This window comes from Vidua chalybeata, chromosome Z (genome assembly GCF_026979565.1).
Source record: "Vidua chalybeata isolate OUT-0048 chromosome Z, bVidCha1 merged haplotype, whole genome shotgun sequence".
Lineage (NCBI taxonomy): Eukaryota > Metazoa > Chordata > Aves > Passeriformes > Viduidae > Vidua > Vidua chalybeata.
Genome location: NC_071570.1, coordinates 13,684,878 through 13,700,282, shown reverse-complemented (window position 1 = coordinate 13,700,282; position 15,405 = coordinate 13,684,878).

Below are 15,405 nucleotides of genomic sequence, written 5' to 3'. Positions count from 1 at the left end.
AAAGCAGCTGATTACAGGAGAAGCCAAGGATCTTCACACCTTAGTTTACTCAGAATACTAGCTCTGACATCCTGCCTTCTTTCTGTTCTAGCACTGGAATTCTTTTATGAATTTTTCCGTCAATACCACCTTGGTGCTAACATGCAGATTTTGTAAAGTTGTTTTTGTATAGGCTCCACCTTTTTATTTCTCTACTCTTAATTATGCTAATTAAGATACTGGTATGATTAAAGGTGAAAGTAGCTACAATTATTGAACATATGAATAACAGGAATTTATGGAAGTTTTTAAAATAGACATATAAAGTACATGGTTGTGTTGACAATGTAGAGTGAACATGATTTTGTGTCAGTTTGAAATGCTAGGGTGAAATAAAGGCAGGCTATCTCTTGAAATTCCTTCAGCTCAGAAAAAAAAAGTTTCACTTGCTAGAGGCTTCCTATCCAGCTAATGAAGATCCGTATTACCTTCATATTTTTTAACTTTATGCATTGTAAGTAGCAGGCTACTGATAGCATTTGGAAATGTAGATACAGAAGTATCAGCTGCCAATCATAACAGTACACCTTAATCAGTCTTGGAAACTGAGTACATATCCTGTCTTTGGAAGTACTGCATAACTACCCTCACCAAGCAAAAGCTGACAGCTTTTCTTATACAGCTGAATACGTACAGCTGAAAAGACCTTGCAGAATTTTGAAGTTTTTGAAGTTTTTAAAGTTTTGGTTCATGACATGCAACAACCAAAGCGGACTAAAGCACAAGAACCAAGTGAAAAATCCCTTTGACTTGCATTTTTCCATGCTTGCCTGATGTGTGTCATTTACCTATATGTGTGTTAGCTACAGATGATAGCCTGTAACCAGACAAAATCCTGCACAGAGGGCTCCTGCCTTCCTCTGTCACCAGCTGCTGGTGTGACACCCGAGGGTGGGCCAGGCCTTGCCCCTGACCGCAGGGATGCTGTATCCGGCTGCCGCTGCTGAGGCTGCTGCTGTCACCTCTCCAAAGGAACAGCACGCTTCGTTGCTGGAACATTTGTTCAGCACTACTGAAATGCAACCCCTGACGTTTGTTTGTGCAAGGTGTATTTGCTCAGGAATTCACTGTGAGAACGTGACATAAGCCATGACAGAGCTACCCTACAGCAGGTGACCTACAGTTTTGTTTGCTTCTTTAGTCACAGCCTTGAGTTTCTTCTTTTTTTAGAAACCACCTAACTTATTAACTATTCAGGTCGTCCAGTGCATGCAGATTTCTTTTGCTTTGTTTCTTTTACCCTTTGGTCTTTGGATAAAATTTTGCTGATGTTTTTACTTTATTAGATTTGGACTTACATTATTGAGAACAATTAAATAAATGTTCTTTACCAATGGAAAACATTTTACTTTCTTTTTTTTTTTTTCTTCAACAATTTAACTGAACTGAAGCAACTTGGGTTCACTGAGCAATCCTATTCATAGCAGAAATTTGTGGCAAAGATCTGAATGCAGATGTCCCTGATCACAAACCTACAATTTCTACATACATATGTGCATCTAGGTGGTCAGAACCTCACTGAAGGAGGAGAGCAAAAAGCCTTTTTCATCACACAAAACCTTCTCAAGTAACATCTGTCATAAGTAGCATATGGATTAGATCCAACAGGATGGCATGTATTTATATGTCCTTCTTTAGCAATAAAAGTATTTGTTTCACTCTTTCACACTTATGTATGCATCTAGTTGAGTAATAGCTGCTTGGTTAAGGAAAAAAATCATCAAAGGCTCAGTAAAAGCAATTCTCCTATGCAAAATATCAACAGACTTTTGCAGGGACAGTAGTACCTTGCATTTTACATAGCACACATAATCTAAAATATGTATCTCAATACTACCAAAACAATCCTGGTCTATCTGATTGGTACTCCAGTTGGTTGTGTGTTGTCAGATAACTAGAGAAATGGGTATTTCTCCAGAAAAGGAATATCACTGAGCTCAGCAAAGGGGAAGGAAAAGCCCTTTCCTGGAGAGAAATAACAACATGCATCAGAACAAGCTGGGACACACAGCTGTGGAGAAACTTGATAGAAAAAGACCTAGATTCTGTGGGCAATTGAGTATGAGTCATCACTACGCCTTTGCTGCAGAGACGGCCAACAACCACCTGCGCTGCATTAGGAGAAGTTACCAGCAAATTGAGTGAGGTGATCATTTCTCTCTATTCAGCAGTGCTGAGACACACCTGGAAAACTGGGTCTATCTCTGGGTTCCCCAGTATAAGAGAAACATGGTCATACTGGACTGACTCCAGGAAATGGCCACAAAGGACACTAATGTAGAGTCTCTGTCCTTGGAAACATTCAGTACCAGCTGCAGATTGGCCTTGAGAATTCTGCTCTAGTTGTCCCATTTTTGAGCAGGAACAGTGCATGAGGCAATCTTCAGCTGTTTCCTCTACTTCAGTGACTCTGTTGTGGAGCCTTCCCATTCTGAGGAGGCTGTAATCTGATTTTAAGACTCCTCCCATGGGACACCTGATAAAACCCCACAGCTCTGGATCTGCTCTCTCTCGGTCCTTGGCTTGGGGCTCTCTGGGCTTTGCTCAGGCTCCCGGGCCTCTGCCCCCCTGCTCCCCCCAGCACGGGGTGGGGATAAAATGGACTCCCCTGCTAAACAACAGAGACTTGTCTCATCTGTTTTCCCTGTCACCCTTGTAGCCTCCCTGGATTACGATCGCCACTGCAGCCACATGCTGCTACAAATGGTGGAGAATGCAGGCAACCAGTCAGGACCTCAACCAGCACCCCTGTGAGTCACCCGCAGATTGATACGCCCTGCGGGACCCCCATCTTCCATGGAGGTAAAAAGCTTACAGGGAGGGGAATTCCCAGTAAGGACACCAGCATACTGGGACCGAGCAATGGGACTAACATCTACCATCATTCAGCGAGACACTTATGAACAGTTTTCTCATAGGAGAGACTTTTTAAGAGCTACAAGCAGCTACTCTGCCTGCAAAGGGACCATTAAACAGACTCTTGTCAACTTTCCCGACACGTCTGCTGCAGCTTGTGGACGGTAAAGTCCTGGAGGGTACTTATGGACAGTTATGGACAATTGCATGCAGCGTGTCAATGCCCTAGATCTGTGGTCCTGTGAACCCCATATTTTTTCAGTTTCTGTCAAGCTGCCTGTACCTTTCCTTACCCTTTGTTCCTAAGAGCGCGGCAAACAGTGAAAATGCCAAAATGGCTCAGAGTTGCTACCGTCTTCTCTGTCACTTTCTGCCCCTCTGCCAACCTTTCCCCCCTTTCTCTGAAGGAAGACAAGGTCAGAAACCGTCCAGAGCTGACGCAGGAGTGCTACCGTCCTCTCGCCGCCCTGTGTCCTCTTTCATTCCCATGTCTTTCCATATCCCCCGTTCCCTGCCTGGGAAGGCACTGGCCACGCCGTCCCAGGCACTCCTTCTCAAAATGGCGTGACCACACAGTTTTGAGATCCAATCTTTCCCGCGGAGTCCTTCTTTTCCGGTCCCGTGCCTGCCCTTCCCCCTCACCTACCTCCCCCTTCCCGCCCTGCGGCTGCAGCCGGCTCCGCCCCCGGCCCGCGGGGCCGTGTGAGGCCAGGCGGGGCCGGTGAGCCCTGACAGGGCCGGAGCCCGCGGTGCCTGCAGGAGACGCGAGGTAGAGGCCGCGTGGCGGAGCGGGGCAGCCTCGGAAAGGGCAGAGCCCTGCCATGTGCTGCAAGCTGTCCCACGGCTGCTGTCACCCTTTCTTGCTTCTCATCATCATCAGAATCCAACAGAGAAACACCTACAACACCAGTACTAAAGCCGAGCTCAAACACTAAGGACTTTGCCCCTTGTGAAAGAGGCGACCAAGAACAGCACCCCTTCTGGTGAGAAGAGCAAAAGCCAAAGGAGAACGGACCGTTAACCCACTAAGCAAAAAAATGTATTCATTTAATTCAGTATCATCATTTCTGATACTTTATTCTCTGTAATTAAGTCTCAAATACTTTTCTGTTACTGTTAATTCAGCTTAATAATGTTAATTTTAGTTTTGTAAACCATTAAGTCATATTCCCGAGAATCCCCTTGTTTTAACCAATTTATAAACGGAGGAATTGTGGAGCCTTCCCGTTCTGAGGAGGCTGTAATCTGATTTTAAGACTCCTCCCATGGGACACCTGATAAAACCCCACAGCCCTGGGTCTGCTCTCTCTGCTCTCGGCTCGGAGCTCTCTGGGCTTTGCTCAGGCTCCCGGGCACTGCCCCTCTGCTCCCCCACGGCACAGGTTGGGCCAGGCGGGGAATAAAATGGACTCCCCTGCTAAACAACAGAGACTTGTCTCGTCTGTTTTCCCTGCTGCTAGTAGTGGCCTCCCTGGATCACGATCGTCACTAGCTACACGCTGCAACACTCTGTGATTCCACATTCAGCCAGGGGCCTATTTACTCTGCCAGTTTTTCACAAAGTGTTCTGATTTTTACTCTTTATTAAGGCTTATCTCAGCAATATGAACAATAAAATGTGTTGTTGAAATAATCTCATTATAAATGGGGTGACATTACTTTGTATGTTTAAACCTACAAGCAAAGCACAAAGCACAACCCTTTGTGAACACTCTTCAGCAGGAGTAGAATGTAGGCAGTAGAAGACCACCTCACCAAAAGTATGGAAAATAAAAATGTAAGAATGCCAAAAGAATGAAGAAAACGTGCTCATATATGACATGTAGAAATAATATACTTTTGAATTAATAATCTGAGTTACATTTTAAAGGTGAGTATCATGCTCACCTTTTACAGAGTCAATCTTTCAGAGTCAATCTTTCAGTAACTTTGTGTACCACACAGAAGAGTTAATTGAAAATAAGGGAAGGTTAATAATCAACATAGATCCATAGGGTCCAGATTATTTTTGACAGGAAAGAAACACAATTTGATTACCACTAAACTCTGGGATGCAACACTAATCTAGTTTTGTATTAGCCATGTTTTTCCAGGTATGTATAAAATCCAGTTCCACTTTCTAAGCTAATAAGAAGACAGTTGTATGCTTCCTTTTCTGTAGTTCATATTGTTTATTTAGAAATGGGATGGAAGATACTACAACATCACATTTAATTAAACTGATTCAGAGAAGTGAAACAGGAAGAAATAAAGGAAGGAATATTGAGCAAGTCCAATACATCTCTTCCCCTTTCATTGAAAAGCCACGATGTATTTCTGTTTTTAATTAGTATACACAAAAAAAATTTTGAAATCTATTTTCATTCCTTCATGCGGTTCAATAAGGAGTAGTGCTCTTAGGTCACACACAACTTGATGCAGTACTACAGGCTGAAGGAGGAGTGGGTCAGGAGCTGTTTGGCAGAAAGGGACCTGGAGGTGCTGGTTGAAGGTGACTCAGTATGAGCCAACAGTGTGCCCAGGTGGCCAAGAAGCCCTTTGGCATCCTGGCCAGCATGATTAAGGAAGTGATTCTCCCCTTGTACTCAGCACTGGTGAGGCCATACCTTGAATCCTGATCACTTCTGGGCCTCTTACTTCAAAAGGCCTTTGATATGCTCTAGCATGTCCAGGGAAGGGCAATAAGGCTCCTGAAAGGACTAGAAAATGTGTCTCATAAGGAATGGCTGAGGGATCTGGGTTTGTTTAGTCTGCAGGAGAGGAGGCTCAGGGGGACCTCATCACTTTCCACAACTCTCTGAAAAGAGGGTGTAGTGAGGTGGGGGCCAGTCTCCTCTACTGTGCCAGCAGTGAGAGGACCAGAAGAAATGGCCTTAAGATGAGACACGGGAGATTCAGAGGTTTTTTTTTCACTTTGTGGGTCAAGAACTGGAATAGGTTGGCCAGGGAGGTGGTGGAACATCCCTGGAGTTCAAGGGAAGTATGGATCTGTCGCTGGGTGATGTGGCTTAGTGGTTAAGGGGTTGTTGGGTGGATGTTTGAACTGGATGACCTTGTAGGTCTCTTCCACAATGATTCTATGATTAAATTCACCTCATGTGTAAAGGCTCATCTGATCCATGCTAAATAATCTCCTCTACTTAAGAATACAAGCTTTCTATTTCTAGTAGTTACTTTTCTATTGCTTGTCTTAAGTATTCCTTTCTCTACTAAAAAGAAAAACTAAAAAAAAAAAAGAAAAACAAAACAACCCAAAACAAAACAAAAAAAGAAGCTATGAAATTCTGAAGACTTTGAATAAAAAATTACTGCACAGACATTATGGAAGTTTAGAAGATATCAAGACATTAAAAACAGAAAAATATTAAAGCTAAAGGTAAGGATTAAGGACACTGCATTTTTAAAAATAAGAATTAAAGCACTTGGTAGAATATTCCTTAAAGATAAGAAATATTTTATAATAAATGTAAGTTTAAAAAGTAAGCCAACCTTGATTTCAGCTGTCCATTTAGGTAAGATGACTGTGCAACTCTGGACTTTTCTGAGTGCATCCTTGGATCATTCACTTTTGTTCCAAGGATTATCTGTTTCAGAAACTTTCCTATCTATACTATGTGACAACACTTTACCAAACACATTTATTTAATGCAAATGTTACCAAACACATTTATTTAATGCAAATCATGATGAATGTTGCTTTTAATAAGGAAAAAGCAAAACTTCTCCCCCACTGTAAGATAATTGCTATTTTAGCAGTTTCAAAGTTTTTCATTACATTGTGCTGCATTAAAACCAACTTTTGATTTCATGTGAATACCCAAGAACAGCTTTACTTCAGATGATTTGTGTACAACCTGGCTATAGAAGTGCTAACAGTAAAATTACACAAGCTACTTCTATGTGTTGTTGGATAGCACTTTGCGAATACAGAAATTTATTGTGCTGGAATAGATGAATCTAGTAGGTTTTTTTGGGGGGTTTTTTTTGTTGTTTTTTTTTTTGTTTGTTTGTTTTGTTTTTTTTTTGAGTAATACCTTTTCAGTACAAAGCAATTCCTCCTTAAATTAAAAATTCCTCCTTAAATAAAAAATTAAAAACAGCAACAAAGTATGTTTATGACATAATTAATAATAGCTGTATAAAAATGCATGACTTGTATCTAACAGTCATTACAGAATCCCACAGAATCACAGAATGAACCAGGCTGCAAAAGACCTTTGAGGTCATCAAGTCCAACCTGTGACCAAACATGTTATCATCAACTAAAGCATGGCCCATCTTCAGGAGGTATGATCTGTTCAGTAATGGCAATGACTGTAGATTTAATTCTGCCAGCACTAAAGGAAATTCTTTAATGGAGACAAAGAAGACCCTCAAAACTCAGAGCTCAGAGGATGTGAAATGAAGACATAAGAACTGTATTCCTTTATTGCAGTTAGACTATATGCCTAACATGAAATAAGTGAGATTATTAAGATTTTTTCAATTACAACATTCAAGCAATTAGAATTGGGTATATGCACTACTGTATTATCTCCACTGCCTTTTTAAAAGTTACCAAAGTTTGAAGTATTCATAGCAAGTAAGACATCTCATTGAAACTTTCCTTTACTGTCTTAAACATCTAGAACAATTTTTCTTTATTTACTTTTAATCCAGATAAATAGGCTCTGGTTGTATGAATGCATGAATATTAAAAACTAGCTGATATTTAATTTGATAGGTTACAAAGCAACAAGCCTTTTACACAGTATGCTATTGCCACATATTGCAATATGTATATATATATTATATAAATATGATTATATTATATAAATATATTCTATTTGCTATATATTGCAAATCAAACCATAACTATGTTGACAATTATGTTTAAGTGAGATACGATAATGCACAAAATTCCAGCTTGTATCAAAACTGTATGTTTTACACTGGTCAAACAGAATTACATTGCTTGATTTGAAAATCAAATCAGAAATTTAAATGGTACAACAGAAACAAAATGATGAAACTATTTCTATAAACAATGTCTTGGAGTAGAAACACAGTATAGGGTATTAAATAAAGTCGATGAATAAAATTGAATGTCTCTGAAGTGCATGTTTGAAAGTAGACGCTTTCAAGTAGATACTATTGTAAAGTACTTTCCTTGAGTATTTGAGTCCTTGGAGTCCTATTGATACTTTTTATTTTAGGAAAAAAGGCAATATGTTACAAGTTAATCAATCTCAATTTTAATAAAAATAAGAAGAAGGAAAGAGTGAAAGGGGGGATTGAACTGACATCTAAGACTGATTTTGTGTTTTTACAGACCAATTCTGCAAGTTAAAATAATCATTAAAATAAATTTATTCAGAAGCTGACAAATTCTCCCAACTCAAAACTGACAGCTGATACTTTCAATGCAAGCCAGATTCCTTAAAATCTGAAGCTTCCACAGGGTTTAAAGCTGCTAAGGTGAATTGATACAGATTATCAAGAATTATAGATGAAACACTGAATATTCTTGGACTTCTCTTCCCACCACAATGTTACTCTTTTGCCCAAGTAACTCACCTAAGCAGGCTGACTCATATAAAGCAAATAAGAAGTCAGAATTCACAAGTCATATGACAATAATTTTTCAGGTTTAAGATATGTTAGACACACCTTACTACTGACAAAGGTCCTCTACCTCATCCTTTGGCATTCTGCTCATGGACCAGTGGACACATGGATCCAGGCATCAAAGGAATCAAGAAAAAATTATTACTCTCTTGATTCTCTGCTCTTACAAAGGGTTCTTGCCTATCTGCTGGTCTCAGGAACAACATCCACATCAACAAAGCCACTGATGTGAATCCAAGCAGTCTGCACAGCCCATCTGGCTCCAGCAGAGCAGACAGCATGATCACCACAAGACTGTCAGAAGGACAGCCAATAGTTCTGAAAATGATACCCAATAGTTAAACATGCAAGAATTCCTCTAATATTTATGGGAAAATAATGACATCCATAACAAAGTAGGCCCCAAAAGAAAGCTATAATAAATGAAATGTTAATAATATGGTTTTTGCAGATCTGAGGATTGCTACCTACAGCTATAAGTAAGCTGTGTAAGATAGAGCAGGAAATAAAAAAAGGATTACAGAAGAGACAGTGAGGAAAAGCAGGTTTTCTTGTTAGAAAACTTACTTGGAGGTCCTTTCAAAAAATTACTTACTCATTATTTCACAAACTAAGTTTTCTTTCTGCATTTTCCTTTGAAGACCCAAAGACTTGACATTCTTTACATATTAAGGTTTTTCCTAACTATTTCTAAGTTTCTCAGCTGATCTCTATTCTCCACTTCCAATTTTGACAACAAGAATAATAACAATTTTGTACATTTTTACCGTTTGAACACAATGTTTGGGGCTGATAAGAATTTTCTCAGTTGTAAGAGTTAAGAAAAATAAGAATATGCAGTTGACTCCAAATCTTAACCAGCACAGCAAGAAATGCAACCCAGCCTCATGGGCCTGGTGAAAAGCAAGATAAAACAAATAATTTACAAATAATATGGGCACAGAAACAACACCCAAGAACATGGAAACTAGCTTCATCTTGCAAACACCATCTGAGCAGTCAAGAAAATTATACTGAGCTTATTTATAATAACTTTTCTTAGAAACCTGGTTTTCAGGTTATCTGCCCACAGTAATTTTCAAAGCAAGCCTCTCCCACATGCTTTTGCTTGCCTGCCTTCTCCAAGGGTAATTCTCAAATATCCTTGGTTTTCGTTTTCTTGCTAAATAAAGTCTAAAACCAAAGCCTCTCAGATAATTTATTTTTTGTGAGTCCATCCTGTTCAATACAAACTCAGTATTAGAAACTAATTTTCTTTTGTATCACCACAAAGATTTTTCAGGAACTAACTAGACACCACAGCAATTTTATCAATGATTATTCTTTGATAAAATTCAAGCGAATGGCCTGATAAAATGATGCAGGTGATGATCTCATTTTTTATCATTTCATGAAATGCAGCAGAGGCCCTGGTGCTATTCATCTGACCATGAACAGTGCTGGCAGGAACTTTCCATACCAAACTTGTCAGTGAAAAACCCTGCTCCATGAAAGTACTGCGAGACCTTGTTCTTTCCTAAGTAATTGGCTGTTCATGAGAAAAAACAATCCCTTACAAATTAAATATTTCATCCTGGCATTTCGTGCCTTATCAACTACACAACTGTATTTGCTTCATTTCAGTTCCCTTTTATTTGTATCTACTCTCCAACACTGTTTTAACCTATTTTCCAATGTCGTATCAGATTCTTGAGGTCTCCCATCCTCCCCAACAGTGCTCAGGAGCAGCTGCCTACACAGAAATGTAGCCACAGTCATTATGACTTTTTAGAGCAATCAGTGAGGTGTATGCACATCAGAGGCCATCAGCCCTGAATGGACAGATTTCCCTTCTGTGATCCTGCCCAATATCCCCATTAACTTCTGAGACACTTGAACTACAGCAGTCCTTCAACAAATTAAAAATCACCTGTTATTACTTTGGTGAGAAAAGTAAGTTCAAAAGCACAGGATAGGCAGCAGAAAAAGTGACTAAAGGTATTCTATTTGACTAAACTGGAAATATCTAAGCTGTGGCTAGCCACATCTATCCACGATACCATCGGCTAAACATGATAGCATGATATAAACACTTTTCCAAGTGGGGTTGAGAGGCATGGCTGAAGGCAAGCTTGACCTGCAGAGCAATGCATAGTGCCAGTGAGAGCGTCATGAGAACCATACCAACTCAGCCCAGGACCTAAATGGAGGTTGCTCTCACTGCACCTTACAGATGCAACTCTATTATATATCTACACGTACTACGCAGTGTAACTGCAGGGAGATACATATGTTCTTGGACCTGCAGGGGAATCAACAACGGCAGAGCTCTGACCAGGATGGCTGTGCATTTGCAGCTTCATCCAGCCCCCATCCCCTTGGGAGGGCAAGAAGGGATACTGCTGGAGACCCTTGGCATTGTGTCTTCCTGAACTGTGTCGCCTTCTGCTGAGAAGGCGGGCGACCTGGTTTCAAGATACAGCACGGCGACCCGGCCTCGCCCGGGTCACTCGGTCCACTGACATGCACAGACACCAATGTGGTGGATGGTCAAATGGCGTTTATTATCTCATCTCGTGGGGTTAAATAGTCAAGGGGGCTTTACTACGTCAAAAGGGGACGGTGGGTCTGGCTAGGGTTAGTAAGGAGTGGAAAACTACTGGAGTTAGGAGGGGCTGCATGCTTCAGGGGTGATTGATCACTTATAGCAGGAACAGGGGGGAAGGGTCTTGCTTTCCGTCACATCCTGAGATTTTCCGTTCGCCTGTCCCTATCTACCACATCTCCCCCCGCCTTTTTTACTAATGAATGAGGTAGTTATAAACATAGGCACTAAGGTGAGGTACAAAGTTATAATATGATAAGGGAAAAGGGTTTTTGGTAAACCTGAGTAATCTTTGCAAGGGAAGTTTAGAGACCCTTTGCGACTGGCAGTGTCCTCGGTTTTTGGTTCACAGCATTTGTTGCCGGCCTATAAACAGGATGTTGGCCCGTTCTAGGCGAGCTTGAACAAATGAGACCAGCTTGTTTAGCAGGCATGGTCCGAATGTGAGGGTTAAAAGCAGTATTGCTAGCGGACCTATTAGGGTGGAAATTAGAGTGGTGAGCCATGGCGATTGATTGAACTAGGACTCGAACCAGCTCTGTTGGGTTTCCCTGTCTTTCTTTCTTTGAGCCAGTCTGTCTCGGAGTTCCGCCATGGAGTCTTTAACGACTCCTGTGTGGTCCGCGTAGAAGCAGCATTCCTCTTTCAAGGCGGCACACAGACCTCCTTGCTGCATGAACAAGAGGTCCAGTCCTCACCTGTTCTGTAAGACCACTTCCGAAAGCGAGGAAACTGATTTCTCTAGAAAGGAGATGGATTTCTCAATCCTCTGCAGGTCCTCATCGATGGTCGTTTGCAGCTGAGCAAGCCCTTGGTGTCGGGTCGCGAGGGCCGAGACACCTGTGGCTGTGCCAGCTGCTCCCAGGCCGAGCAGCATTGCGATAGTCACTCCCGTTATTATTTCTCTTTTGTGAAGTCGGCCGGGCTCCTCAAAGAGGTGGTATACCTCTTCATCTGAGTGGTACAGGACCCTAGGAACAATCAGAACTTGGACACAGAAGTCGATAGCGTCATTGAACTCGGCAAGGAACACGCAAGGACTCACCCCAGATCTCTGACAAACCCACATCCCAGATGCGGATGGGACCGCCCACTTGTTGATCTTTCTGTTGGGCTTGATGACTTCGGTGCAGAAGTTGCCTTTCTGCTTTGCCAAGGCTGCATTGCCAAAGCATTTGCCCTGGCCTGTGACTTGACTCAGGGTGATTCCTCTACGGGGAGTGTCCCATCTGCACTGGTGGGAGGCTTCGGCTGTGGAGTAACTGAAGGGGGTGTTTAGAGCAACTCCTTCGTAGAAAGGAGGTTTGACATCGTAACAAAGCCAGCAGGAATTGGTTAGGTTCGGGTTGGATTCGTTCAAGGATACCTTGTCACTTGAAAGATGCTGCATGACCCACCTGAATGGCTGGTGGGGGTAATAGTCTGGGTTAGCTCGCCCCCCGGCGATGAGCCCTAATAGCAAGATCGCACAAAGCCACCATTGCTGTCTGGGTCTCACCGGTGTAGGACTCTTGGGTGCTGTCCGGCGTTTTGGTGGCTCGTCGTTTTCCTCTAGAACCAGGATGTACGCGTTACGGGGACGGCCCACGAGCATGTCCTGTAAACAGAAACTTGCAATTCTCGTTAGTCCACTGGGTTGTGGCTGTATTGAAAAGAAGCAGTCCTTGATGTCCAGCACTGCGCATGGCTGCCCTTTGGGGTTTACCGGATTATATATCCTTTGCTGATTCCCCTCTGGCCCCGTGATCCTAACCGGGAAAACTTGGACCGTGGCTGAAGGAGTCCACTCTGCACAGGCTATCTTTATCTTTCCCCAGTCGGTAAACTGGGCTGGTTCGCATTGTGATTGCCTTTCGATGTGGCTTAAGGCTTTATTCGTTTTTGTTTTAAACCACGTTAGCTCCGCTTTTTCCGTTTCTGAGTCCCAGTCGGCTTCCGTCAGCTCTCCCGAGCTGCTGGAGCTGGTGGAGCTGGACTCAGAGCCGGAAGTCGAATGCCAGCACATTTCCGGGCTCCGGTGCCTTTTTGTGCGGCTCCGGCCCCGCCCCCACCCCTCCCTTCGGGGGTGGTGCCGCTCCCGCCCCCTGGGCTTGCCCTGCCGCCCGCAGGGGGAGGTCTCTCCCTTAAATGGTAGCAGCGCTGAGCGCGGCTCCCGATTGGGCATGCGCTCTCTGCCGCCCCCTTCCTCCTCTTTTCCTTGCGGATGCACACTAGCAAGAATTCGGGACTCTGGGCTCTTCCCGCCGAGAGCTTCCGCGCCCCGCCCATCCCCTTGGTCGCTGGCGCTATGTTCGGCTGGGTAGGGCGGCGGCGCCGCCCGCGCCTCCACGTCTCTGGCTTCCCTCGCCAGTTCCTCCCAAAAGGACTGCACGCGCTGCCGCGCTCCCGGCGCTGAATCGCTGATCCGCGGTGAAGGGACGGATGGGGGGGTCTGCGAGTTTTTCGGGAGGTCCCGCGGGTTTTTCAGGAGGTCCCGCGGGGGGGCTTGGGCTCGGGCTCGGGGAGGGGGGGGACGCGCCCGATCCCTCCGGGTCCCCGCTCCCAGGTACCTCGCTATCGGAGGCGGTTTGCGTTGCCGCTCCTACCCCCAGCTTGGGTGTAGCTAATAAACATGTGTGTGCATCACTCCATGTTTCCTGCTCCTCTAGCGCCTTGCGCAGGTCTTGTTTGACTTTTCCCCACGCCTTAAGGCTTTTGCCGCTGCCTGAGGATTTTGTATCCTCGGCTAGCGTGGCCGTGCATTTCCGCCACACCTCCGGGTGTAATATTTCCACGGGACGTTCAATCGCCCCAAGCTCTAAGAGTCTCGCAATAGCGAGGTAAAAATCCTTGAGCTTGCATTTAATTCCCCACTGCTTATAAACTGAACTCACGACCTTCGCGATGGCTTCCATGTCCATCGCTGGTGCGGGGACGTCTCCCCTGCCAAGAATCGGTCCAGCTGTTCCGGCCGCTGTTTGTGTCCAGGCGATACCCGCTACCCGAGGGTTTCTCTTTTCCCTTTCCTTTCCCGGGTTTTGGCACCATATGTCGCCTTCTGCTGAGAAGGCGGGCGACCTGGTTTCAAGATACAGCACGGCGACCCGGCCTCGCCCGGGTCACTCGGTCCACTGACATGCACAGACACAATGTGGTGGATGGTCAAATGGCGTTTATTATCTCATCTCGTGGGGTTAAATAGTCAAGGGGGCTTTACTATGCCAAAAGGGGACGGTGGGTCTGGCTAGGGTTAATAAGGAGTGGAAAACTACTGGAGTTAGGAGGGGCTGCATGCTTCAGGGGTGATTGATCACTTATAGCAGGAACAGGGGGGAAGGGTCTTGCTTTCCGTCACATCCCGAGATTTTCCGTTCGCCTGTCCCTATCTACCACAGAACTGGTGTAAAAGCTTGTTTCCAGATCAACCAACCTTGAAACACTTATTCCTAAAATTATAAATACCTATTCAAACACATTTGCAAATATTTATTTAGTTTCATTTTATAAAAAATCGACTAACCAAACAAAACATGAGCAACCCCAACTGACTAACCAAACAAAAACATCTACCAGAACACCTCAACCAACTCCAAAATCTAGTTGTTAAAAAAAGTGTTTCTACACACCTTCATATGGCTTATTCTGTGCCACAAGAGGACACTCTTGAACAGTGTTGTTTTTTTAAATGAGGACAAGTGCTTTACTAGTTATTTTGTATTTAGTAGTAAATACAAGTTTCTGATCACCAGCAACCCAGGAGATAAGGACATCGCTTCATAGTCATTCAATCTTACTTAACCTCAAATTTCAGGCAGGAAATTATTAACATTTTGTCATTATATCTGCTTTAAAAGTTTAAGATAAACAAATAGCTGTAGCCCCTTATTTAAGTTGCATTAGCCTTGGTTCATAGAGCTTTTTCTTATACTTTGCTCACAACTTTTCTCTGAAAATCCTATAATGTATTTTATACTTTTTTGGAAGTAAGTTTTTGGAATGTGCTGTTTCCGTATGTATAAAACTCCAGTACCAATACCCATGTACCTTGTCTTTAATTGCTAGAAGCAACTAGGCATGTATACTTTTTTAAAAAATACAACTTAAGAAATACATTTTGAGAAAAATAAATCTGTGTTCTTAATATAGTGATTGTATTAAAAGTATTGTATTAAATAACTGCAGTGCCATTGCTTCATAATTATTTTAAAGATATTGGGTAAAAGTTGTTTAGATGGAACAAAGCAAGTGATTACAATATGTGAATAATACATTGAAACATCTGAGGTGATGTAACCCAATAATCACTTTGGGAAAAATGGAAAAGAAAGAAATAAAATATC